General features: G+C 44.4%; 1 long non-coding RNA gene across 5 annotated transcripts; it reads left to right on the top strand.

The window, feature by feature from the left end:
• Positions 1-1773: 1773 nt before the first annotated feature.
• On the top strand, positions 1774-23799 carry LOC103657696. 5 transcript variants are annotated; one of them, XR_005836418.1, is made up of 7 exons: positions 1774-2112; positions 2263-2320; positions 13977-14089; positions 16288-16350; positions 16661-16794; positions 21629-21867; positions 23759-23799. It is a non-coding gene; the product is annotated as an uncharacterized LOC103657696 (long non-coding RNA). The 5 variants fall into 5 exon arrangements; XR_005836419.1 differs by lacking the exon at positions 16288-16350; XR_566934.2 differs by lacking the exons at positions 16288-16350; positions 16661-16794 and adding an exon at positions 11172-11377.
• The last annotated feature ends 3220 nt before the right edge of the window (positions 23800-27019 follow it).

Below are 27019 nucleotides of genomic sequence, written 5' to 3'. Positions count from 1 at the left end.
AACACAGTGGATTTATGAAATTCACAAATAGCAATTAAGTTCAGATTCCTTTTTAAAGAAATTCTTATGCTGCAGCTTGACTTATCTCAGTTTTATCTGACCTATAATTATTCCATATATTAGATGGTCTCAATCACTAATTCCTAAAGTGTAATCCTAGAAATAAAAGTTCCACAGCCTATTAATAAGCCTTGTGTTAAAAAGGTTCCACATGCAAATAAATTTGAGAAATGCCTGTCTAAGCCAAGTTCAGCNNNNTTCTTGACGGTAAGACTTCATGTGATTTGTAAACCTTGGATGGGGAGAATGTGAGGCGTTCCCCAATTGCACTGGTCAACATTCCAGTGAGGGTCTTGCAGGACCCGTGTTCTAAGAACTTGCCTGTAGATTTGTTCATGTTTGAAAAGACTTTATCCAAGGAAAAGTGGACAAGTTTTATGAAGGAAAAGTAGACATAGGGAAGACAAGATTACCAAGGGGGTTATTTTGGAGATTTTTTTAAATAACCTAAGACCAAAAAGGCAACAGGCAGGTCTATGGTAGTGAATGAACATATTATAAGATAATACGTTTTACAATTATTTTTTAAAAGTGCATTGAGGATTGCAAATTGGTGAAAATATAAAGAGGCAGCTAAAATAATGCCATTCTCAGGCACAATTTAGTGTAAGCATCTCATTAAGATTCATGTTCTGAAAACGTTTCATTTCTAAAATAGGCTCGGGCCTTTTATGTATAATTTAACAACGGAAACCATAACAACAATAATGTATGGATAGGAAGAGTTTATCCTCTTGAACGAACAAATTAGGTCATCGTCAAGCAGTTTTATTTAATGGGAATCCCCGCGAGGTACTTTCATAGTGAGAAATGGCTCTTCTCCTGTTAGGAAAGAATGCTGAAAAACAATCTTCTCCTCCGTTTCACACAAGAACCAGAGTGTGCCACAAGAACTGGCAACGTATTAACTCCCCCCCCCCGCCCCCCGCCGCCCCCACCACACTGGTGTTGGCTTGCAGCATCCAATCCAGTCGTCTACGAGCAGCGAGCCCTTGTTCCAGGCAAGGCCAGATCTACAACCTCTCCACTCTGCAGCCGGGGCTAGGTCTGAGTGCTGGAAGAAAACAGCCCCTTCTCACTTGCTTTTTGCTCTGCGGTTCCAGCCGGATAAGTTCAGGAGACGTCCAGCAAGTCTCTGATTTGGGGCTTTTTAATGAGCGTCCATAATAAGATCATCGACCAAAAAGCGAGAACACTAAGTGTGCCTAAATGTAGGAATTCTTTCTGGTGAGGGTAATAATACAAAGGAAACGGAAGTTCTAATTCCGACTCCGCATGGGTGATGGGCGGCTGGTCTTAACATCTGCCGGGTGCAGAAGGCCAGAGTCTGGTGCTGGGAACGACCCTGGAGACCCACCTCCAACACCTTCCTCTTTCTCCGCGAGCCTGGGTCTGAAACAAGGGGAGGGGGATTTGCTGGTGATGGGTTTCTAGAGCACCACAGGAGGGAAATCCAGAACTTCCTTTGGAGACATCGTAACCTCTCTAACAGGTGCCATCGTCAGGATAGTAATGCTTTAAATGTGTAAATAAAAGTCACGCTACAGATAGCAGTGCCGGCAGCACCATGTACCTAATGGATTTCTGCAGTATGAACGCGATTCTTCCCAGGCAACCGCGTGTCAGATAAGCATCTGATCATTTTCGGTTTTCCTTTCGCGAGAGCTCGCCCCCCAGGGGGAGCTAACCCGCCCGGCGGAGCCAGCGGGGCGCGGCGGCTCCGGGGCTCCCTCCAGGGCCGGCGCCGCGGGACCCTGCGGCCGGGAGGGCGCGGGGCTACGCGGGCCCCGGAACCGCGGCGCGGAGGGGTTTCATCTAATATTAATTGTTTCAACCTCTGGTGGTTTCAGCGGTTTTATTGGCAGGAAGATGCAGGCCGTAGCGCATTAGGGGCAAAGGCTTCGGATTGCGCTCACAGGGGAAACAATGGGCTGGAATTTGAGAAAACAAACCCAAGATGTTAATTAGACGCTAAGGCACTCGGGGCACTTTGCAAATATTAACATAGCCTACTTGCAAACTCCCGAGGGCTGGGACTTCGTTATTTGTTTGGTACGCTTTTTTATTTATAATGCATTGTGGTGTCATTTTGAGTTTTAAATCATTTCTCGAGAAAGTGTTTGGGGAACAAGGGTGATCAATAGAGAGAAGGGAAATTCTTTTTCCTTCATCTCACTGTGTTCCTTTCTTCGCATTTTGCAGACTTGCGTGGATCGCAGAGAAAACCATCTATTTTAAAGAGGAACAAGGCTGATCCCCCGTAAGTGATAAGTAAAATGGCACAGACTTGACAGAGGGAAGGGCTGCCTCTGATGGCTGTCCTTGACTGTTTCTGGTGTTGGAGGCACTGAATTCTTTATACAGTGTCATCCTTTCCACCACCTGGTGAGGGAGGTGGTGTTCTCACGGCGCTGCAGGTGGGGAAGGGTTCTCCGCCCCCCCTCCGCCCCCCGCAGGCTGACTGCGGAGGGGCCTTCAGACTCAGTCTCTCTGGCGGGGACCTCGCGGGGAGCCTGTGGCCGTCGGTGCCCTGAAGCGTGGGTCCGGAGCCTCAGCAGCCTGCCTTGGAAACCTTGGGCCGTGTGACTTTGAGCGGGTTATTTCCCCCGGCTCAGTTTCCGTCCATACCTAGCTCCTGGGTTTGCTGGAAGACTTGAGGCCGCTCACCCGGAGCCAGGCAGGGGCGGGGGCTCAAGGAGTCTAAGGAATGAATTCTTTATCTCCCAGTGGGTGGTGACTTCTGCCCCACAGCCTGCAAATATGCTGTCAAAACTGTAGTAAACAGGTAGTTGAATTAGTCGCTGAGTTTGGATGGGGAAAAGGTTCAAATCCTAGCTCTGCCCTGCTGACTGTGTGACCCTAGTCCAGTTAATTGACTGCGGATGCCTCAGTTTCCTCCTATGTAAAATGAAGATAATAAGGTGGCCATGAGAATGAAGGGGCATGTTTGAGAAGCCCTTTACACGGAGGCATAGCACCTCCTGAGGGCAGAATCATTGTCTGATATTATTTCCTGCAGATACCAAAATGGAGCGTTTTCTCGTCCGGGTTCATGCGCTGATGGTTCTGGAAGAGAACTGTTAGATTTCTGTCTTACTCTTCTGCTGTTTACACCTCGATTTCTTTTCCCATTGACACTATTTCACTTTTTTTTTTCTTACTGATCCCAGATATTGTTTCATAATGTGCTTCTGCCTCTTTTTAGCCTGAGGGAGACACTGCACCCCTAACTCCTATTGCATTCTCACACATTATAGTGAGCCCTGCGCTATGGGGGTGTGTTGGGGGTGGTGAGAGGGGAGGATGCAGGGATCCAGACACCATAAAGAAGCTGGTCTGTCCTCAAGGAACTCCAAAAGAAAGATGAAAAGACAGGGAATAAGGATTAAAAACCCAAGGCAGGGGGCACATGGGTGGCTCAGTGGGTTAAGGCTCCTACTTTTTTTTTTTTTTTTTTTTACAGAAAGGAGAGACAGGTCGAGCACAAGCAGGGGGAGCTGCAGGCAGAGAGAGAAGCAGGCTCCCTGCAGAGCAAGGAGTGGGATGGCAGACTATCCCAGGACCCTGGGATCATGACCTGAGCCAAAGGCAGACGCTTCACCAACTGAGCCACCCCAGCATCTCAAAGCCTCCTACTCTTGATTTCAGCTCAGGTCATGATCTTAGGGTTGTGAGATCAAGGCTTGCCTCCTGATCCGTGCTGGGCATGAAGCCTGCTTAAGATTCTCGCTTTCCCTTTCCTTCTGCCCCTACCCTCTAAAACATAAAGAAAATTAGAAGAAGAAGAAGAAGGAGGAGGAGGAGGAGGAGGAGGAGAAAGAAGAAAAGAAAAGAGGAGAGGAGAGGAGAGAAGAGAAAAGAAAAGAAAAGAAAAGAAAAGAAAAGAAAAAAGAAAAGAAAAGAAAAGAAAAGAAAAGAAAAGAAAAGAAAAGAAAAGAAAAGAAATCCAAGGCAGAAGGAGGTGAGTGCAGGTGAGGAGCTGGCCAGGTAGACTGTTCTAGGAGGTGTCAGAAGTGTGGTAGGATCTGGGATGGATAGACTCCCTGGAAGGATGGCTTGGAGAGAGAGAGACCCAGGAGAGAAGGCAACAGCAGCCTGAACAAAACTGTGGAGGGGGGACAGTGAAAGGAGGGTTTGGGAAGGATATTTTCCTTTCAGAGATGGTCTAAAGGAGCCGTAAATGATGGAGCCAGGTCTGACGCTGAGTGAAGGGAACAGGTGGTGGGGGTACCAGGAACAAGATGAGGTTTCCCAGGGTCGGATGAGGGTGAAGAGCAGTTTTATTAACGTTTTGGTAACGTGTGAGAGGTGAAAGGTAGGACATGGTGGCTGCCTGGGCTCTGGGTGGGGACTGATGTTCCAAAGGGCACCCAGGGGGCTGCTGGGATGCTACTCCCTCTGGGCTGTGGCCAAAGGGGTGATGACAAAAGGATGGGACAGTGAGAGAGTGAGGAGGGCGTGTTTTCATTGCTTTGGGGCTTCCTGTGCCCTGGAACCTATTTTCTCAGAGAAATGGTATTAGACAATGTGTCCAGGTTCTAAAGTGAACTCATAAAGCCCATTTAATCCACAATGTTTCACATCATATCATAGTACATAAAGCCCATTAATCCACAGTGTGTCATAGCATACCACAGTACAATTGGTATGAATTACCAAGACCAGGTCTTAGAATTTAATGTCTGTGGGAAAATTCATTGCAAATTCCAAGTAATGGGCTAGGAACATGATGGTCAGCTGGGGACTCTCTGATATGAAACAGTTACACTGTGTGCCCTGGGAATGTTTACCTGGGGAACACCTGTTCTGTTGCAAACGAGCAGATATCATTGGAGTTGGCAAATGAGAAAAGAAATTTCTTTCTAGTAGCTTATGTTCTATGCTTTTTTGATTTAGAATTTAAAAGACACAGCAAGGGGCACCTGGGTGACTCAGTCGTTAAGTGTCTGCCTTCGGCTCAGGGCCTGATCCCGGGGTCCTGGGATCGAGCCCTGCATCGGGCTCCCTGCTCCGCTGGGAGCCTGCTTCTTCCTCTCCCACTCCCCCTGCTTGTGTTCCCTCTCTTGCTGGCTATCTCTCTCTCTGTCAAATAAATAAATAAAATCTTTTAAAAAATAAAATAAATAAAAGACACAGCAAATATTACTGTTCTGTTACATTTGCAAATAATAAATTTTTATCCTTATAACTGAAGAGAGAATATACTTCACTGACAGCATTTGTTGTCAATGATGGTTGTTGATCACCAGCCTTTTAAACTAGTCCTGGGATGGTTTTCCTGTCCTGGGATTTTAGAATCAATGACTAGTATGGTTATGGGAGGTCACTCTTAGACATCTGTCTGAATAAAAACTGCAAAGAGCTCAATCGTGGAGTATTTTAAAAAGTGAGTCCTTTCGAATAGATACAACATGTTATTTCTTACATTATTGTCACCTTTGTCATTGTCATTATAATCAGCAGTAACATCATGCCATTTATTAAATGCTTACTGTGTGCCCAGGGCACCCTTTGAGAACCTCTACCCTATAGCACCTATTACCATTTTGCATTAAAAACTACTTTCTGCCAAACAATGCCTGGGAGAACCACATTAGCCATCATCTAAGATTTTTTTTTGGTCAGTCAACAAACATGGACCAAATACTGTGCCTGACACTGGAAAATCAGTTCTGATTCAAATGAATCCTGGTGTCATAGAACTTAAAGTCGGAAAGGCACATAATTAAGCTAATAATTGAGTAAATCATTCCAGGTACACAAAAGGCTATGCAGGGGTATTGCAGAGTACAGAAGCATATGGGAGGGGATCTGTTCTCAGGGGAGAGTGGTCAAGCAGGGTTTTTACAGACAAGATGGACAAGGCAGATAAGCAGGTGAAAAGAGGGCATGTGAGCTCACAGACGGAGTAGAGAGTATGGAGCTTGAGGGGTGGGTGAGAGCATGATGTTTGCAGAACTGAGAGGGGTCAGATACAGTTGGAGGTGAGAAATTGACTGAGAACTGCTGGAGAGGAGGCTGGAGAGATGATAGGAGTCAGGCTCCCTGAAGGAGCTAGATCTCAATGCTGAGGGTACGGGGAAGTCATTGAAAATTTTGGAGCCAAGAATAATCAGATTTGCATTGTGTGATCAGATTTGTATTGCAAAAATTGCCACTCTGACAGTGGAGACTGGATTGGAGGGGTCAAGAATAAAGGAGACGAGGTAGATGTGTCCAGGTGAGATAGAAGGGGGTCTGGACTAGGGTGGTGACATTGGGATCACAAGGAACTAAGATTCACCACCTACCAATGTTACACCAATTCTAAATGTATATGTGTCATATTTTCGTCTCTGAAATTGTGATAAGGCTTAGATTTGGTGGAAGTGTTGTTTCTTAGAGGCACACAAGACAGTGGTGCACCCAATAATCAATGGCCTCTGCTGTTAGACGAAATATGGCGTGCAGGAGGTCAAACCTGCTGGCCTTGGTGGTGTCGTGGTGCTCACGGGCCAGGGGGTGTGAGCGGCCAGCTGAATGGGGTGGGGGGTTGCAGTTCCGGCAGAGAAAAGGCTTTATAAGTACAGTTGTAATTTTCCATTATTTTTTATTTTTATTTTTTTATTTTTAAAGATTTTATTTATTTATTTGACAGAGAGAGAGATAGCCAGCGAGAGAGGGAACACAAGCAGGGGGAGTGGGAGAGGAAGAAGCAGTCTCCCAGCGGAGGAGCCCAATGCAGGGCTCGATCCCAGAACGCCGGGATCACGCCCTGAGCCGAAGGCGGACGCTTAACGACTGAGCCACCCAGGCACCCCTCTGATTCTTTTTTTTAATTTGGCAAAGTCCAAATGAGAAAAGCCATTGGTTAATATATACCAGGAGATGAGTTGTTGATTTTAAAGATTGTGATATAGGCTATCTAGGTTTTAATTATTGATATTAAATTGCTTTTGTTCATTTCATTAAATGCTGTTTTACTAATTGATGGTATTAGACTGGTTTCACGTATAGACACACCATTTCCCAACTTGATCTCTCTTGATCTCCCTTTAAGGCAATATATTTACATTTTCTGCTGTAGTTAGCATCCCTTTCTATCTGTTTTACTGTGTATTGAGGACTCAGTAGCTTAATTTGTATATGGCAGACCATGTCGTGATACCAAGTATTTGTTGTGTTGGTGTCTTTATGGCTCAGTTGTTCTGGAATGTCCTTTCACTGCCTCTTTGCAAAGCAACCACATTCAATATAATTTTTGAAAGGAATAAACAGTCATTGCAGGTAAATATTGAAAAGATTTAGCTGTCTTCCAGTTTATCCAGCTTGGAGGACATTTTTAGCTGAAGAATAACAGGCCTACAAGTGATAGTTGTTAGTAACCTGACTAGGGAGTTCAGAACTTCTGGAGGCACTGGAGCTCAGTCGGTTAATCGTCTGCCTTTGACTCAGGTCATGATCCCGGGGTCCTGGGATCCAGCCCAGCATCATGCTCCCTGCTCGGCGGAGAACATTCTTCTCCCTCTCCCGCACCCTCTACTTGTGCTCTTTCTCTCTCTCTGTCTCTCTGTCAAATGAATAAATAAAATCTTAAAAAAAAAAAAGAAAAGAAAAGAAATTCTGGAGGGTCTGTCTTAGACTAGCCTATGGTAAAATTTGAAACATCGATGGCCAATGTGTTCTCTTCTGTCTTGCACATGAACCTGATAATGGTTTAGAGGCATCATACTGACCAAACAATGTTAATTTAATGGTTAGAAATTAAATTTATAATACTGTTGTTTTGAAGATGATCATATTTATTTATTTTGTAAATGCATGTGGCATTTTGAGCAATTTCCAGGTGCTTTCCTTTGCCGTGGGGTTAGCCTGACAACAGAGCTTGGAGGTGAGTGTGTAACTACTGTGGGCATCTGTGAAAGTAGATTCTTCTGATCTGTGACTTGCGTTTTGGGAGGATCAGCAAATGAGTCTCCTACAGTGTCATTTACTTGTGGGACTTGGAACTTTGTAACTGCCGCTGCACGTTCTCTGGTCTTATCCCACTGAGGGGGCAAAGCAATCCGTGGAAAAGGACAGAGCAAGGGGAGCTATAGTTGGAGGTCCAGCTGAGTGAACAGAGTTCATTTGTCTCACTTGGTTGGAAATACAGTGAGTGGTGTCTGATTTAGCTAATTCAGGTCTACGGTTGAGGCTCTCTGGCTACTGGAGGAGAGAAACCTTTTTTTAAGAGGTGGGGAGGGACAGAGGGAGAGGGAGAGAATCTTAAGCAGGCTCCATGTCCAGCATGGAGCCCGACGTGGGGCTCGATCTCATCACAACTCTGAGATCATGACCTGAGCCAAAATCAAGAGTAGGACGCCGAACCGACTGAGCCACCCAGGCACACTGATAAACCAGGAATATTACAAAATAAAACAGTATGAACTTCTGAAAGTGGTGAGAGCATGGCTCTTTTGCCCGTGGCTATAAATAATAATTCAGCAAATCCTGTCTTTGTTTATATGCTCACCAGTATATGTTCTTAAGGGTAATAACCAAGATTAATTAATTTAGGATTCAAGGAGTCATTTTTAAGTCAGATGATGATGTTTATCTCATGAAACACAAGGAAGGCCGATCAGATCAGTTCCTAGATGCACTGGAGGGGATTACAACATCACATTGCATGTCACTCTTTGTATCTATAGCTTTAAAACAGAATATTCCCGTACTAGCGCTTTCATAAGCTGTGATAGGCAGGATGCCGAGGGAATAAGCCTGCCTGTGATTTCTACTCTGGCACTTGCTTTTAGGATCTAGAAGAATGGGAGCTATTGGCCTCTGGTACATTATCAAGCTGTCGGATTGTGAACATGAATAATAAACATCTTGGATTTTTATTGGATAATTTAAAAATATATAAGTACTTGAATACTGTCTCTTTATCTAGGCTGTTTCTTGAGAATACTTATCTCATTGTTGGTGATTCATGTTTATTATTAACTAAGTAATAAAAAATTAAAAGCATTTTATAATAATGAATAAATTATTCTTAATGAATGTACAAAAGGGATTGATGTTTTCAGTAGACAAAGAATTATGGCTTGATGTGGTGTACAGGTGGGAAAAAATGGTCCCAGGATGAATGAAGCTAGGTTGCCAGGGGTTCTCTTCTATTTCTGTTGAGCGTTTCTTGGTGCCATTATCAAAATGACCCTCTCCTTGCCTTCCTTCCTAAATGGCCCAGGGCAAGCACTACTTTCTCTCCAAAACCTCCTATGCCTTCAACCCATTGTGATCTCCCTCCTTTGAATTCAGGTAGTATGTGGTGTGTATAATATACTCTCTTTAAATTATTTATATTATTTCTTTATTTTTAATGCTCATGAGGACAATGATTTTTTTCTTACTCCTCTATTTCCCACAGTGCTGTGTTCTTTAAATAGAGGAGATGAACAATGCATGTTGTTTGAATTCATTCATTCATTCATTCATTGGATTTATCTATTTAGGAATTGGACTTGGAACATATCTAGTTTCCTTCTCTCTTGGGAAAATAGCATGTTTCCTATTCCATTATTACATCAAAAATTTATGGTTTTTAATGTATATGGTATATACCATCATGTATTTACTTTGTTAAAATAAGGGATTGAGAAACAACATGGTATAATGAAAAATACTAGTATTTCTAATTTTAAGTTGACTATTCAGTAACTGGGTAGCCATTCTCTGCTTTAAATTTTCTTAGCTAGAAAATGACAAACTTACAAAAGCTTAAAACTATGTTTGTCTTATGGACAAAAGCTTTGGTATGGAATTTTACTTTTACATAAAAGTATCTAAAAAAGATATGCCCCTTCCTTCCCTGTGCTCCCATAAGTTGTGGCTGTGTGATCGTCCTCTGGCCAATGGAATGTAAACAGAAATCTGATTTAAAAAAAAAAAGACATCTCCTCCCTTTGCTTTGTTCCTTCTTTCGTCCTGCTGCTTGGAGCACCCTGCAGCCCCAGGTGCCGTCTTGGAGCACGAGGATATGGGCCACATCCTAGGCATGCAGAGTGGGGAATTTGAAGAAGCCCGGGTCGTGAGGACTTCACGGAGTTGAATTGCCCAACCAGCCTTGGACTATCCCTGAAAAAGAAGTCAGCTTGTCTTAAGTCACTATTTTGTGCCTCTGTTGCTTACAACCAAACCAAAACCTTATTCATACACCATCACTATTCATTTATTCACCTGTTACTTTCACTAGACTCTGAGCTCCTTGAAGGGAGGCACTATACCTTCCCCATGTCTGAATTCCTAGCACGTAGCACAATGTTGGACTTACAGTGGAGTACTCCATAAATGGTTATGGAATGAATGCATGAAAAAGCAAGTGAGTTATTACTTGTAGTGGCAGCTAAGTCTCTTGACGTGTGTTCAGGAACGTTAAGGTTGGTGTCTTAGCCAGCGTCTCTTCAACCAGGTTCCCAGAAAGAAGAAGGTACATGGACCAAAACTGAAGATGACATGCATATAACATGAGAAAAAAAATAAGCCTTTTTTTTTCTTTTTAAAGCAAACCAACATTTACTTGGGCAAGATTAGAATGCAACTCATAAGACACAGATTCGGATAGAAGTCTGAATTAGAGTCCCTAAAAAGTCTTTGTTGTTGTAAGCCATTAGGATTTTTTTTTTTTTTTTAAGATTTTATGTATTTATTTGACAGAGGGAGACAGTGAGAGAGGGAACACAAGCAGGGGGAGTGGGAGAGCTGAGTGGGGAGCCCGATGCGGGGCTTGATCCCAGGACCCTGGGATCATGCCCTGAGCCAAAGGCAGACGCCCAACGACCGAGCCACCCAGGCGCCCCCATTAGGATTTTTGAAATTGTTTATTAGTGCAGCACAACAGCGTGAAAGCTGGCTGATACTGTGGGCATCATATGTGAGGAAGTATGAGAACGGAAAGACGAGTGGGAGTTTGCCTGCCTGGAGGAAGCTAGTGGCTTGGGCCATTCAAGGCAGAGAAGACCCCCTTGAGGGATACACTTTGTCAGCACATAATTCTATAATGTCAGGATCTCGTTCCCAAACCCCCTGCTTGTCCCATGAATTTTGAATTGTCACTACTCAAGAATTTTCATCTGTGTCTCTTCTCCCAGGGTTTACAGCCCGCATATGTTAGATGTGAAAGAGACAGGAGGGGAGCCAAGAGGTGCTGAGTACCCCCACGTGCCAGTCTTGGTGCTGAGAGCATTTGACTTTCCACTGTTATCTGTAGCTCTCGCGAGGGCTCTGAATGAAGCTCCCATGTCGTCACTCTTCTGTTTCACCAGAAAGATATAGAACTTCAGCTCCTCCTACCTTAGTAAGTAGGGAAGCTATTTACCACTTGAGTCTATAAATAATTTTTGGGTGGGTTCCTCATTTTGCACTACATAAATCTGATCGCATTTTACTGGCTACTAAACCAGTAACAATTCAGGAATGTTTTTGGTGATAAAAGTTCCAATTATAAAAGAAAATGTGAAAATAGTTTCCTGGATCTTGGACAATGAGGCTCAAGTGAGAGGCTATAGGAATCAGATAACCCCCCCTCCCCCAGAGTCGGGGGATCTTTTTTGAGCCCAGTGCGGGGCTTGAACTCATGACCCTGAGATCAAGACCTGCATTAGGTCAAGAGTTGGGCACTTAACTGACTGAATCACCCAGTCGCCCCAGGAAAGAATTTTTTAAAAAAATCACATCTTGTGTTTTTTTCCCAAATTATTTCAATGCCGTATGCACATTGTAGAAAACCTGGAAAGAGATATAAAAGTATACTTTATCGTTTTCCCTCCAGGATTATATATATATCACATATATATGTGTGATATCACATACATATCATATATATATCATAGATACATAGCTTTCAGTTCTCCTTTTGGAAGATATATTTTCTCTGATTTTTAAAAGGTAAATGTTGGGGCGCCTGGGTGGCTCAGTCGTTAAGAGTCTGCCTTTGGCTCAGGGCATGATCCCGGGGTCCTGACATCAAGCCCCACATCAGGCTCTTCCACTGGAAGCCTGCTTCTTCCTCTCCCACTCCCCCTGCTTGTGTTCCCTCTCTCGCTGCCTGTCTCTCTCTCTGTCAAATAAATACGTAAAATCTTAAAAAAAAAAATAAAAAATAAAAGGTAAATGCTTGAGGCATCTGGGTGGCTCAGTTAGTTAAGCGTCTGACTCCTGATTTTGGCTCAGGTCATTGTCTCAGGGTCATAGATGGAGCCCCATGTGGGGGGCTCCACACTGAGCATGGAATCTGCTTGAGATTCTCTCCCTCTCTCTCTCTGTCCTTCCCCCTGCTTACTCTTTCTCTAAAAAAGAAAAGAAAAAAAATATGGCAAGTATTTTCCTCTTTCGTTCTTTCTTTCTTTCTTTTTTTCTTCCTTTTTTTTTAAAGATTTTATTTATTTATTTGTCAGAAAGAGAGAAGGAGCACAAGCAAGGGGAGTGGCAGGCAGAGGGAGAAGCAGGCTCCCCGCTGAGCAAGGAGCCCAATGGGGGACTCGATCCCAGGACCCTGGGGGTCATGACCTGAGCCGAAGACAGACACTTAACTGATTGAGCCACCCAAGCATCCCTGGTTTTTCTTTTTTGGCACCCAAGTTTAAAACTTTTATTGTAATCAGTTAATTTCCTTTGTGATTTTTGGGTTTAGAAAGGATTCCCCTCCTGAGATTAGATAAATTTCATGCACATTTTTCTCTAAAATTTTTGTTTCATTTTAAAATTTCCTTTTATTTTTACATGCAACTATTCGACTTATGTATTTTGGTGTGCAGTGAGAGCTAACTGGATTTCTTTCCTGGCATAGAATAGGCGCCCACTCTCTCCTGTGACAGAATGAATAAGTTGGTTAAGGATGCATTTCCCAATGAGGGCATTTTGGAAATTTGTAGGGGCATTTTTGGTTGTCACAGTGATGGGGGAAGGCACTGCTGGCATGTAGTGCGTAAGGACTGAGGATATTACATATCTTGGCCTTTGTGGGAAAGTTCCAGAGTCTACTATGCTTTTGAACATCCCACTGAATTGAACACATTCTAAATATAAACCAGTAGTACCTTAATATATAATAATACCAAAAGGTTTCACAAAATTACAACAGTGGCCAATAATATAATATTATGTTATTATGGAGAGGGAGGCTTAAATGAAATAAGACATTTTCTTCTTCCCCCCCAGCTTTACTGAGGTATAATCGACAAATACATTCGTAAGATATTTAAAATGTACAGTGTGGCGATTTGATATACAAGTACATTGTGAAAATATTCCCCCCATCGAACCAATGAACACACTCATCACCCCCACGTATTTACTTTTTTGTGTGAATAAAGACATTTTTTTTTAAGATTTTATTTATTTATTTGACAGAGATAGAGACAGCCAGCGAGAGAGGGAACACAAGCAGGGGGAGTGGGAGAGGAAGAAGCAGGCTCATAGCGGAGGAGCCTGATGTGGGGCTCGATCCCATAACGCCAGGATCACGCCCTGAGCCGAAGGCAGATGCTTAACCGCTGTGCCACCCAGGCACCCCAATAAAGATATTTTCTTAACGGCGTTGAATAATATCATGTGTGCATCCTGGCTGCTCAATGTAGTCCAGTGTTTCTAACTACATCTTTAGTTGAGAGAGTTTCTTTATAAGCTAGGCAACTGACTGCAAATGTGCAACAGAATCGTGACTCCCTCGAGCATTCTTCCAACCCGATGATTAAATTAGTGGAGACACATGAATTTTAGGGATTGCATTGGACTTTATTAATAACTTGTTTTAAAATATTTCATTTTATTGCCATGCTATATATTACATTTCTGGGGGGGGGGGTGTTGTCCAATGGTAAGAAGCCTGTAATGTGAAAATTTCATAATGAAATTATTTCTTAATAATGAGGTAGCTTCTTTTTTTTTCTTTTCAGTCTTTCCGTGATACTGTGCCTGGAAGTCTCTCACACCACTTTTCTGTAGGCTCTCATCTTCCTTTTTCCATGCTACTCTCACACAGAGGATTCTTCAGCTCTAGGCACTGAATGTAAGTTTCAATAGGGGTGGGATTTCACAAAACGCACATGCTTGCTACGATACTTTGTCACTTCCGTGCTCCGGCTTGCAGTAAGTCTTGCAAGTTTGCCACAAAGTTCAGAGAGAGACTAAGGAAGTGGTCCGACACGGGTTCACAGGTAACTTAAGGCCTGGGGACCTGGACCATGTCCTTAATCACAGAAGTGATTACTTGGTGCTGAACCTATAAACTAGGTCCTATTCATTTGCAAGAACATCATTACTAACTCCTTATTTCTACTTGGATGGTCTGAAATTTGTCTGGGCGTGCTTTTCCTCCTCTATATAGGATCATGACTTTCTTTCTTTCTTTCTTTCTTTCTTTCTTTCTTTCTTTCTTTCTTTCTTTCTTTCTTTCTTCCTTCCTTCCTTCCTTCCTTCCTTCCTTCCTTTCTTTCTTTCTTTCTTTCTTTCTTTCTTTCTTTCTTTCTTTCTTTTTGGGAGACTGACATGGGGCTTGATCCTGGGGCTCCAGGGTCATGACCTGAGCTGATGGCAGACGCTTAACTGACTGAGCCACCGAGGTGCCCCATGTCTCTCTTTCTCCCAGCATAGACAAATAAGTTTTATCTGTTACCATTTGTTCAAACATTAGATTTTATCTAGTGTCATCTATATCTCTGCTTCTTCACCATCACATGTTTCTTGTATGGATTGGCTTCTTATGCTCTCTCTCTCTTTTTTTTTTTTCAAGTAAGCTCTATACCCAGCATGGGGCTTGAACTCATAACCCTGAGATCAAGAGTCGCAAGCTCTACCAACTGAGCAAGACAGGTGCCACTTCTTATATTCTCTTAAATCCAAACGTACTCAGTTTAAGTAGGGGCAAGCATCTGACTCATTATGTCTTCTAAAGTAGTTGTGCTGCTCAGCATTTTAACGTTAAAATGTACTTTATTTTGTTATAAACCCTTTATGATACAATTGGAACATTGTATGCTTTTCTGAAATTATGTGTATAGATTGGTTATTTTATCCGTGAGTTACATTTTAGGATGGTATAGAGGCCTAAAATTCTTTGTTCTCTTAGGAGGTTAGGTTTGAAATGGTTGGGATCACTGGGAAAATAACAGAGATTTTTTGATAAGTGCATTGCCAGCTTGTCCATAGATTAAAAAGAGCTATCACTTTTGTGGCATTTACTGTGTACCAGGCGCTGTTTTGTTTTGTGTGTATTAACTCACTTACATCTCATAACAACCCTATGAAGTGGGTACTATTATTACCCACATTATACGGAGGCAAAAATTGACACACAGAGAAATTGAGTAACTTGCCAAGGTCACAGCTGGTAAGTGGCAGAGATGAGATGTATTGAGGGATTACTATGTCACAGTGTGGGAATAGGGTTTATTATTAATCACAGAATGATCAAGCAACTTGTTTAAAGTTACACAGTTTGGTAGATCCTGGATTCAAACCCAGGCTCTTGGCCCCAGAGTTTATGTTCTCAGTTACCACACTGCTTGGTCTCTGGCCAAGCTCTGCTTTATGGTTTTTTGTTCATTTATTTGTTTGTTTTTAAGATTTTTATTTATTTGAAAGACAGGGAGAAGGGGGCAGGGAGAACCCGGGCAGGGAGAGGGGCAGAGGGAGACAGAGAGACAGAATCTCAAGCAGACTCTGCACTGAACACAAAGCCCAATTTGGGGCTCAGTCTCACGATCCTAAGATCATGACCTGAGTTGAAATCAAGAGTCAGACACTTAACGGACTAAGCCACCCAGGCACCCCATCTGCTTTCTGTTTTTTGTTGTTGTTGTTGTTTTTGCCATCAAGCTACACTAACCTTGCCAAAAAGAAAAGAAAAGAAAAGAAAAGAGAAAAGAAAAGAAAAGAAAAGAAGAAAGAAAAGAAAAGAACAGAACAAGGTTCTCTGGATAGATAACCAAAGAGATATCTTTTAGAGACATCATATGGTATCATGAGAAATCTTTATTTCTTCTTAACTACTCTTGCCGTTGAGCAATTTTTGGCATTTCTAGACTGCCTGGGTGCTTATGCTCGTATAAAAACTGTAGCAGCAGCTTGAAAGATCTTGCAGTAAGTCTCGAAAGTTTGCCACGAAGTTCAGAGAGAGAGTAAGGAAGTGGTCGGACATGGGTTCTACCAGTAACTTGAGGCCTGGGGACCTGGACCATTGTCCTTTTGTCGCTGTACTGCTTTCAGGCTGGCAGTTACACTCAGGTGGCTTGGAGCAATAGCAGAGACAGTGACAAGCAAGGAGGAAGGGTAAGTTGCCATTTATGGCCAAGTTCTTCTTCTTCATTGTCATCAATGGTGCCCAATATTAGGAGGCCCATGACGTTGACCTCACTCTCAGAGATATGTCCCTGACACAGCAAAAAGGATACTTTGACATTTTGGCTTCTAATTTTGAACTTAGGAAACTTCCTCCCACATTTTCCTTCTGCTCCATTTTTGAAGCCATCTGGAGAGGGATCCTTTACTTCTCGTGCTCTTGTCTGGTGCATTGGTGCGTTTGTGAGCCTGGGCTCAGTGGAGCGCCCTATGACATTGGGCGTTCCTCTCCTGCTTCCAGTCTGGCCCCCCCTCCTGCTCTCCGCTACAGCGCTTCTACTCGGCTGCTCCCCGCTCCAGGCCACAGTGCTGTTCTGCACCGCCCTCCCCAGACGGCCTCATCTGAGCTGGGCTGAGCCTGGAGAAGAGCGTCAGGTGAGAAGTTCCTCAGTTTCCCTTCCTTCCACTTGTAAACGTATCTGTTTTCACCTATTCGTCCATCTCGGTTTCCCCTCCTGTTGCTGAGAAAGCAGTGGCCCTGGACTCTTCCGAGACACATGACTCCTTTCTGCAGTCTGTCAGTTGGCTTTTGCTGTGCTAACAAGCCTGCAATCCTGGTGCCTACTGTTTCAGCCTTCATTTCTCTTTCAAGGTCCTGGGCTGAGCTGGGCCTGGCTCCAGGCGGCAGGTCTGGTCAGGTCTGTGCTCTTCTCTCTTTGAGGTCCCAGGCTGATGAGGCCTCCTGCCTGGGCCCGCTGTTCTCACGGCAGAGCGCAGGAGTGCAAAGAGAGCAAGTCCATCCAGGCCTCTTAAGGCCTCTGTTGGGAACTGGGACATAGTCATTGTCTCCACATTCCACCGGTCAAAGCAAATCGTGCCCCAAAAGTTGATGGGGCAGGAAAATTAACTCCACCGGTGGGAATTTCTGCCGAACAGTAAGCCGGCCTAGCACCTGCCTTCTCTAAAATCTTGAGCCCCCCAGTTGTATTTATTCTTGCTCATTTGTTGTCTGTTTCCTCTCAGTCTCTCTCTTTCTTCATTGGCTTTCCCGCCCTACAAACAAGTAAATTATTCCTTGTCCTCGAGGAAAGATTCCTTTCTCTTTTTTTTTTTTTTTTAAAGATTTTTTATTTATTTATTCGACAGAGATAGAGACAGCCAGCGAGAGAGGGAACACAAGCAGGGGGAGTGGGAGAGGAAGAAGCAGGCTCATAGCGGAGGAGCCTGATGTGGGGCTCGATCCCATAACGCCGGGATCACGCCCTGAGCCGAAGGCAGACGCTTAACCGCTGTGCCACCCAGGCGCCCCAGATTCCTTTCTCTTAATGATGCAGCTGTATTCTTCACCTCTTTCCCTTTACCTCCTAACAGAGTATTTCCTGTCACCTCCTCATCTCCTACTTGTCCTTAGCCATTACTATCTACTGTCCCCAAAGCGCGTGCTGAGCCCACTGCCATCTTCCAACCCCAGGGCCCCAACCCCATGCACATAGGCCTCGTTCAAGTCCACAGACCACCTGATTCCCACTCCAGCGCTCCTTCTTGTTCTCCTTCATTCTGTCGCTGCATTTTATATGGTTTAGTCATCTTCCTTGGAAGGTACTCCTTTTGGATTCCACAAAACTAGTCTCTCCTGATTGTCTTCCTTTTTCCGACAGCTCCTTCTCTGTCTTCTTCACAGACCCTCCGTTCCTTCATTTGCTCACGTGGCCAATATTTATACTGTGCCTTGTCCGTGCCACACAGAGATAACGGACCACATCCCTGACCTCACACACAGTAGGATCACAGGTTGTTACAGAATCGCAACGTGGTGTGACCATGACAGTGATGAGGGGCCTGTGGAGAACCTGACACAGACTGGGGTTTAGCAAACGGTCCAGAATGAGGTGTTGTGTGGGCTGGATTTTCAGAGATCCAGGCTGAGAGAACAGAAAGCGTATTCCAGGAAGGGCGGGTGGTGTTTGCAACAGTCCAGAAGCTGTTCTCCCCTCAGATGGATTTCCCCAGCATTTCAGCCTGGTCTCTGACCTGCACACCTTTTTCTCCTGGGCTATGTCAGCCCAGAAGGCTCTCCTGGGTGGCTGCAGGATATCTAGCTGAACGGCCAGTGGTACTTCAAGCTCAATCCTAAATCTATTTTCTTTTCTTTTTCCTTTTTTTTTTTTTTTTGTAATCTCTACACCCAACATGGGGCTCGAACTCACAACCCTGAGATCAAGAGTCAGATGCTGTACTGACTGGGCCAGACGCCCCTAAATTCATTTTCTAAACTTCAGCTTTGTTCTTTCTGACTTTCTGACTCCATCATCACCTCACTGGCGAAGGAAGAAACCTTCGAGCGCTCTTGCATGCTTCCTTCTTTCCTACCTGCCATCTTCTCACCAGCATCACACTCCATGCAGAGCGCACCCTGCCAGTTCTACTGCAACTGTCACTGACCGCGGCTGTGGACACGTGTGTCACTAGGACAATGACCCAGCAACCTGAGCTGATGAGGTGCTGGGCCTCAGTTCACTTGAAAAAATTTAAGCGATCGCAGAGCCTCTGTTTTGACTTTAGATCCTGGGGTAGAAAATTAGGCAAACAGTCAACAGTCTTTGCTTCCCTTCCTGTAATCATCTCATCCTTTAGACTCTACCCACACTGACCACAGCATGTTACCAATTCAGTCCCATGTGTTTGGGAAGAGAAAGCTCAGTGTCAGGCAGAAACCCGGTGACAGTCCAGGACCTGAGGCAGAAATCTGCCCACGTTCGGGAGCCTTCACTTCATAGTCCTCCACGCTCTGCAGTAGCCTGACAATCTGACCCTGTCTGACAGGACTCCCCGACGCCTTCTCTTCTGCTAGTTGGGCCTGCCTCTTGACCCATCCAGAAGAGCTCTGAATTCAGCCCTGATCATGTTGTTCCTGCTACTGCTAGCGTCTTCCCACAAAAGCTCTATACTTGTGCTAGACTTTTAGAGTTTCTTGGAAAATTATTTTAAAACCATTAATTTTTGTTGGGAAAATGTCAATTTTCAGTGTTCTCTGAATCCTTGGATAAAACTACAGATGGAAAGTCTTATGGTACATTATGTGCCTCCTCCGACCCTCCTTGCCACTATGGGTCTAAAAAGCAAGAAGTTGGGGCGCCCGGGTGGCACAGCGGTTAAGCGTCTGCCTTCGGCTCAGGGCATGATCCCGGCGTTCCGGGATCGAGCCCCACATCAGGCTCCTCTGCTATGAGCCTGCTTCTTCCTCTCCCACTCCCACTGCTTGTGTTCCCTCTCTCGCTGGCTGTCTCTATCTCTGTCAAATAAATAAATAAAATCTTTAAAAAAAATAAAAATAAAAAGCAAGAAGTTATCTGGGTTGAAACTCACAAGGAGAAGTGGGAGGGGCTGCGGCTCTGGAGCTCCATAGACGTGCCTTTGAATCCCAGCCCCACCTCATGTGAGGCACTTAACCTTTCTATCCCTCGGTTTCCTCATCTGATCAGTGGGTAAAATATCACCTCTAAATAGGACTTTTATAAAGTGCCTGATAAATAGATTCTTAACAAATGAAAACCACCCCCCAGACCCTTGCAATCTCCCCTTGCTCTCTGTGCCCCTGGTTGGTCAAAACAATTTTACAAAGTCAAATGTATTAAGAGTTTGAAAAAGCTGGAATTATTTCTTTTCTATTAATTTCTCAGTAGTGTTTTAGAAGTACTTCTACGTTGTGCTGCTGTTATGTTCAATCAGCTGGAGAGTGATATCTAAAGGGAAATGGGGGCCCACCATGGAGAATTAGGCAGCCGTTAGAATCAACAGAGTAGGCCTGCAAATTACAACACCGATAGATCTCAAAAACACAAAGCATAGGAAAAAAGTAAGAAAAAGAATGTGGTATATAACCGAATACCATTTATATAAGTAAAAACACATGCATATTCCCAGGAATCGACCCTGTAGAAATAAAAGCAGCCCTATGCATGGGTTCATGCACACAAATATTCCTTGCAGCTTTGTTCGTAGTCATAAAAAACGGAGCACACCTGAAATGCCCATCAGTAAGGGATGGTTGAATGAATCATTGAACACCTCTACCATGGACTATTATGCAACTACTAAAAAGAATGCATTATAGCTGCATCTACTAACCTGGAAAGATGACCACAACGTATTCTTAAAGGAGAAAAGCAACCTGCAGAGAGATGGATTTTGAATCCCTTTTCATTAAAGTAGATCTCTGTCTCTCTCTCTCTCTCTCACACACACACACACATCCACACACAGCCACGTGTTCACTAGCTCAGGGGTTTGAATGACCCTGGAGAAATGTGTGCGGACAGATGCTGTCCATGCTGTTAGCAGGGATCACCTGCTGGGGGTGCAGGGAGATAAGAAAAAAAAGACGATCAAAGACTAGAAAAAAAGTCCCATGATAGGAAAAGTAAAATATTAGAACACAAAGACCCTATCTCTGAGATCACTTCAAATGTGCAAACAATGAAAATGCAAATGGACAAAGACCAGACTGAAAATCTGGGTAAGAGGATTAGGAGCAAAAAGAAAAATATATGAACACCAAACAACAATATCCCAATATCTAAGCAAACAAAATAAACACTAAGTAGCTTAGGCTCGCTGCCTGTGGGTGGGAGGAGAGGAGGATAGGGGTGAGCAGGGAGATCAAAAGGGAATTTACAAAAATTAAAGAGAGGGAACAGGTGTGGACCAGTGATAATGATGTGCCATAAACCGAGGCATAAGATGAACTCAACACTCGGCACCTAAGGTTAAAAAGTCAAATAAGAACTTTCCCCCAGAGTAGCTGGTGAGAAGAACGATTGTAATAGAATCTATAAGATTAGATTCTAATTTGGACCTTAGGGTCCAGTTTTCAACAGAGCATAATTCAAAGGTGACCTCAGGGAGCCAAAGGCCCTGAGAAATAGTAGCTGAAGTTCAGGAGGGGTCTGAGTAGGACATACTAAGTGTCATTAATATTCCAGGCGTGGGAATTCCCAGGCTTGTGCTCCAGGGACCCAGTCCGGTGTTACCTGTATCGACCAATGGGAGACAGAACAGTCAGCCCCTCCGTGCACTGGCTCTCGCAAACCTTCTAGGAGATCACTCTGGGGAGAATATTAGCTATTAATTAGTTCCCTTAAATAGTGGCTTTGAACTTTTGGAATTCAAATTAATTGACGGTCTCAAAGAATGCCATGTAATTTTTACGGCATTGAGTCTTTTTTCCTAGGATTAGTCTAACTTTGTTCTTTTCCCCTTGTTTTCCCAGGCCTGCATCTTTTTAGCAGCCGACTGCACTTATCTTTTGAGCTTTGAACCATGCCCCAGTGGATAAGTAATTTCATTTAGGTAAACAGTTTCCAGAAATAGATTCAAACTGCGAGCAAACAGCTTGTTTGCGATAACAGGCCCTGCCTGCCACCGATGTCTGAGCCTAATGATCTCACGTCTGCTGATGCCGGTGGCTGACTTCCCCTCTTTGTCAGCTGTCCTGCAAATGCTCCCAAGGTACGAGTCAGGTCGTGGAAATAAACTGGGTTTTGCCTGGCCTGATCTGGGAACTGGGAGGAGTCGCGCACTACCGCAGAGCGGTCGGTCCGACGTGAGGGACCTTCTTGCCTGGTCTTCCAGCTGCTGAAAGACCAGTTAACACAGTTGCCGTCCCTCTGCCGGAACGCGTCCTATGCAATGGCACTCATTATAGTTAATGAGCTGTTAGCATTTCTATTATGGGATTTTTTTTTAGGGTTTATAACCTGGTAATAACAATAATTTGTCTCAGCCCGAAACTCCAGTAACAGGCAATGGCCCAGCCATTGCTTTTGCTCTTACTAAGGTTGCTGGGGTGGGGCGAGGGCGTGCTGCCCCACGTGTGTAGCATACAAAAGGGAACATGTTTAGGAACTAGAAATCTTTTCCTCTTTCTTTTTTTTAAACAATCAAATTGGGAGCACCTGGCTAGCTCAGTCAGGAAGGCATGTGACTCTTAATCTTGGGGTGGTGAGTTCGAGCCCCACGTTGGGTGTAAAGATTACTTAAAATAAATGAAAAAGCAATCAAATTGGGCAATAACTCTATTTGGTGTCAATAAAATGTTGCCAGAGAGGCGAGGCTCACCAAGAACCCCGGATGGGGTCGGGATGGCTGCAGTGGTGAGAAGGCTGGGAATGTTGGGGTTGGTGGTCCTGAGAAGCCAGATGTAGAGAAGACAGCTAGGAAGCCCCAGTGCTCATACCGACTCTGCTCATACCGATAGCCTGGCTACCAGGGGACGGAGAGACCCCTAGACCTTCTTAACCTCAGAACTCACAAAGGCCAGAGAGTTGCACAGCCTCACGGTTTCCAGTGGGGTCCACAAAGGATTTAAGTTCATCCAAATACATAAGGGGCCTGTGTTCTGAGAAAGGCCATCCGCATCCTACAGGCCCTAGGTAGTGTTCTGTCTGTCTTCCCGACCAGAGGGCCTCAGCCTGAGAGGCCTACAAAATGTAGGCCAGGCATTCTGCTTTAAAAGGTTACAAGGGCACATGGCTGGCTCAGTCAGTACAGCACGTGACTCTCTTGGGGTTGTGAGTTTGAGCCCCACCTTAGGGGTAGAATTTACTTAAAAAATAAATAAAGAGGGCATCTAAAAATAAATAAATAGGGGCACCTGAGTGGCTCAGTGGGTTAAGTATCTGCCTTTGGCTCAGGTCATGATCCCAGGGTCCTGGGATCGAGCCCCGTGTCAGTCTCGCTGCTCAGCAGGGATCCTGCTTCTCCCTCTGCCTCTGCCTCTCCCCCTGCTTGTGCTCTTTCTCTCTCTATCAAATAAATAAACAAAATCTTTAAAAAATAATAATAATAGGGGCGCCTGGGTGGCACAGCGGTTAAGCATCTGCCTTCGGCTCAGGGCGTGATCCCAGCGTTCTGGGATCGAGCCCCACATCAGGCTCCTCCGCTATGAGCCTGCTTCTTCCTCTCCCACTCCCCCTGCTTGTGTTCCCTCTCTCGCTGGCTGTCTCTATCTCTGTCGAATAAATAAATAAAATCTTTAAAAAATAATAATAATAATAAATAAAATAAAAATAAACAAATTAAAAAAGGTTACAAAGCATCAGGAGAACATTTTGCCTAGTACTATGAAGAATCCCTAAACTGAGTGGAAGAAGTGGTTTAAGAAGTCAGGGAACTTCCTGAATAAACTCATTTTGCTGGTAAAATAATAATGATAATAATGATAATGATAAGAAGAAGAAGACGACGACGACAAAGGCGGCAGTGGCGGTGGTGGCAGGGAGGGACTGAGGGACCCAGACTGGGTAAGCGTATGGCAGCATCAGGGATGTGAGGAAATTTTGGTGTTCTTCTCTGAAGTTCTTTTTTTTTTTTTTAAGATTTTATTTTATTTATTTGACAGAGATAGAGACAGCCAGCGAGAGAGGGAACACAAGCAGGGGGAGTGGGAGAGGAAGAAGCAGGTTCATAGCGGAGGAGCCTGATGCGGGGGCTCGATCCCACAACACCAGGATCACGCCCTGAGCCGAAGGCAGACGCCTAACGACTGCGCCACCCAGGCGCCCCTCTTCTCTGAAGTTCTATGGCAGGTGAGTGGCCCAGTGTCCCATGGTGCACAGAGCAATAAGGGGATGTCAGCAGCGCTGGTGGGGTGAGGGATCCTGGTGTCAGCCTGGAGAGGAGGGCCTGACAAAGGAGTGGTGATTTCATGTCTAGGCTGTGCAGACATAAGTGACCTGTTGTATGAGCTTCTGAGACTGTGTGCAAAGATAGAAAGGTGGTAATGTCAGGACTGGCAAACCCAGTGACTCCTCATACCTTCAGCTAGCTTTTGGGGTAAGAGGTGCTAGAGTCAAAAGGGAACTTGGAATGTCTGAGGACTCAAATTCCAGACACAGGTTTGGAAGGATTTGTAGGTTAGTTTGCTCTTTTGTCTTTTTACCTGTGTCTTTCTGAGGGAGAGCTGGTCAGGCTCTAGGAAGACTGGTTCCCAGTCCCGAGCTTATGAAGACACGGAAGATGCGCTTAGCGGGAGAGTCTCAGCCTAATTAAGGGTGTAAATGTAAAGTTTAAATCTGAATGTTGAACAATTTAGTATGTGAGAAGCTTTCTAGTATAGAAAGAAGAGGTACACAGTCATTTCTCAGGAGAAAAGTCTGCTATTCAGAGCCATCGTGGAGAAAATGTCTATGTTCTCAGATGTCTATTATCTTGGTCAGCTCAGGGGGCTATAACAAATTACCGTAGACCGGTAAACAGCAGACATTTATTTCTACAGCTCTGGAAGCTGAGAAGAGGTCAAGGGGTTGGCAGATTCAGTGTCTGGTGTCTGGTTTGCAAATGGCAGCCTTCTTGCTGGGTCCTCACCTGGGAAAGAGAAGTGGGATTCTGGCCTCTTTTAATAAGGCCATTAGTTCCATCATGAGTGCCCCACCCTCATGACTTCATCCTCCCAAAGACCTCACTCCAAACACCATCACCCTGGGGATTTGGGGTTTCAACATGTGGATTTTGGGGAACACAAACATTTAGTCCATAACATGTATGTATTAATTAAAAGTTGAATTGCACATATGCAATTAAATGCATGTATTTACACATATACAGACACATGAGTGCACATGTATGTATGGGCAAAACTGGGATGATATCATAAATTGAACGTTTGCATGCTGGTTTTGCACCTGAATGACCTTGTGACCTAGTCCTATCTCTGTATATTCTTTGAAACTTTCAAAGAAGGAAGTAGAACAGCTTCTTAGGTTGCCCTCTCAGCTAGTATGTCTCTAGCACATAGTAGGCACTCACTACATATTGTTGAGTGAATGAATTATTTGTTCAAGAGAAGTAGACCTAATACAAGGGGTAAGGAACTATAAGCCTTAAATCTCATGGTACTTGAACTTTTAGGCTATGGGATTTATAATTTTAAATCTAAAAAGGGGGACAGGAAGAAACCCCCACTTTTTGGTTGGAATGTAGGTTTCTGACGGTCAGATGCACTCTCTTTCTCACCCACAGACCTTTCTTCAGGATCTGTTACTCGTGTTTGTCTGTCCAAAAGCCTGCCTTGGTCCATTGCTAGAGCAGATCATTCTGGGCTGCTGGAATCCTGGGAGAATCCATGTCAGGAATGTAGGAAGGAATGCTTAGTTATCTTGGGAAGGGCACTCTGGACAGAGGAGTATAACATGCTGGCATAAGGAAATTGTCTTTGGAACATGTGGTCCAATCAGTGTGTTGGTGGGTGGAGTGGAGCTATTATTTTGTTCCCTCATTTTCCCATCAACCATGTATTGAGCACTTACTGTGTGCTAAGGCCAAGGGATATAAGATGGAAAAGACAAATTTCTTCCTCAAGGGTAAAAATAAAATAGAGGTGATAGAAGTAAAAACCAGTAATTGCAAAACACTGGAAGCGGGTAAATGTGCATTGGGGCACAGAAGAGACAATGATAAACTCTGCCTGCATCAGGCAAGGGCAGGCGAACTTGAGTTGCCTGCATGGTGCTGCGGGGAGGACAGCTTAGAGCTTGGTTGACTGGTGGAGACGGTGAATCATCAGGGGTCAGTCTACATCCTGAGGATTCACTGTCTCTCCAGGCAACCATGTCAGAAATCTGGGCATCCTACTGGATCCCCTCTCCCCATCCCTGTCTGCATCCAATCAGGTAACAAGTCCTGCCTCCCTGAATCCTGTTGAAGGAGTTTCATCCTCTTCACTCCACTGCCTCTGCCCTCGTCCAGATCCTTTCCCCTTTATAACTGGAATACGGCAGCAGCGTCTAAATTGGCTGTCCTGCCTCCTCTTATCCCTTTCATTAGTTACCTACTGCTGTGTAACAAATTGCCCCCAAATTTAGCAACTGAAGATGATAGACATTTATGACCTCACATAGTTTCAGAGGGTCAGGCATCCGGCAGTGGCTTAGCTGAGTGGGATTATGTTAGCTGAGTGGGTCTGGCCCAAGGCGTCAGGAGATTCCAGTCAAGCAGTTGGCTAGAGCAGTTCCCTGAAGGCTTACTAGCCCACGGAATCCGTTTCCAAGCTTACTCCCATGGCGACCAGCAGGAGGCGTTAGTTCCTCACCTTGGGGCCTTTCCATAGGATGACTTCTAAAATAGCGGCTGACACTCTCTACAATGAGTAATGACGGTGGAAGCTGCAGCCTTTTATGACCTAATCTCAGAAATGAAGTACCATCACTTCTGCCATACTCTGCTGGTCACACACACTAACCTGGTACAATATGGGGATGGGGGTAGGGGCTCACTGGTAACCATCTTGGAGTTCTTTTTTTTTTTAATTAATTGGGGTGCCTCGGTGGCTCAGTCAGTTGGGTGTCTGCCTTCAGCTCAGGTCATGGTCCTGGAGTCCCAGGATCGAGTCTTGCGTCGGACTCCCTGCTTGGTGGGGAGTCTCTTTCTCCCTCTGCCCTTCACATGTTTGCGCTCTCATTCTCGCAAATAAGTAAATAAAATCTTTTAAAAAATAAAAGAAAAAATAAAAAAATAAAGAAATTAATTATTGTATTTTGTTGTGGTAAAATATACATAACATGAAATTTACCATTTTAACCATTTTTAAGCCTACAAAGGCATTAAGTGCATTCATAGTGTTGTACACCTATCACCATCATCCATATCCAGAACTTTTATCATC

The sequence above is a fragment of the Ursus maritimus genome, unplaced genomic scaffold (assembly GCF_017311325.1).
Source record: "Ursus maritimus isolate PB19 unplaced genomic scaffold, ASM1731132v1 scaffold_2, whole genome shotgun sequence".
Classification (NCBI taxonomy): Eukaryota; Metazoa; Chordata; class Mammalia; order Carnivora; family Ursidae; genus Ursus; species Ursus maritimus.
The sequence above is the reverse complement of the archived record's forward strand: the minus strand, read 5'-3'. Positions and strand labels throughout refer to the sequence as shown.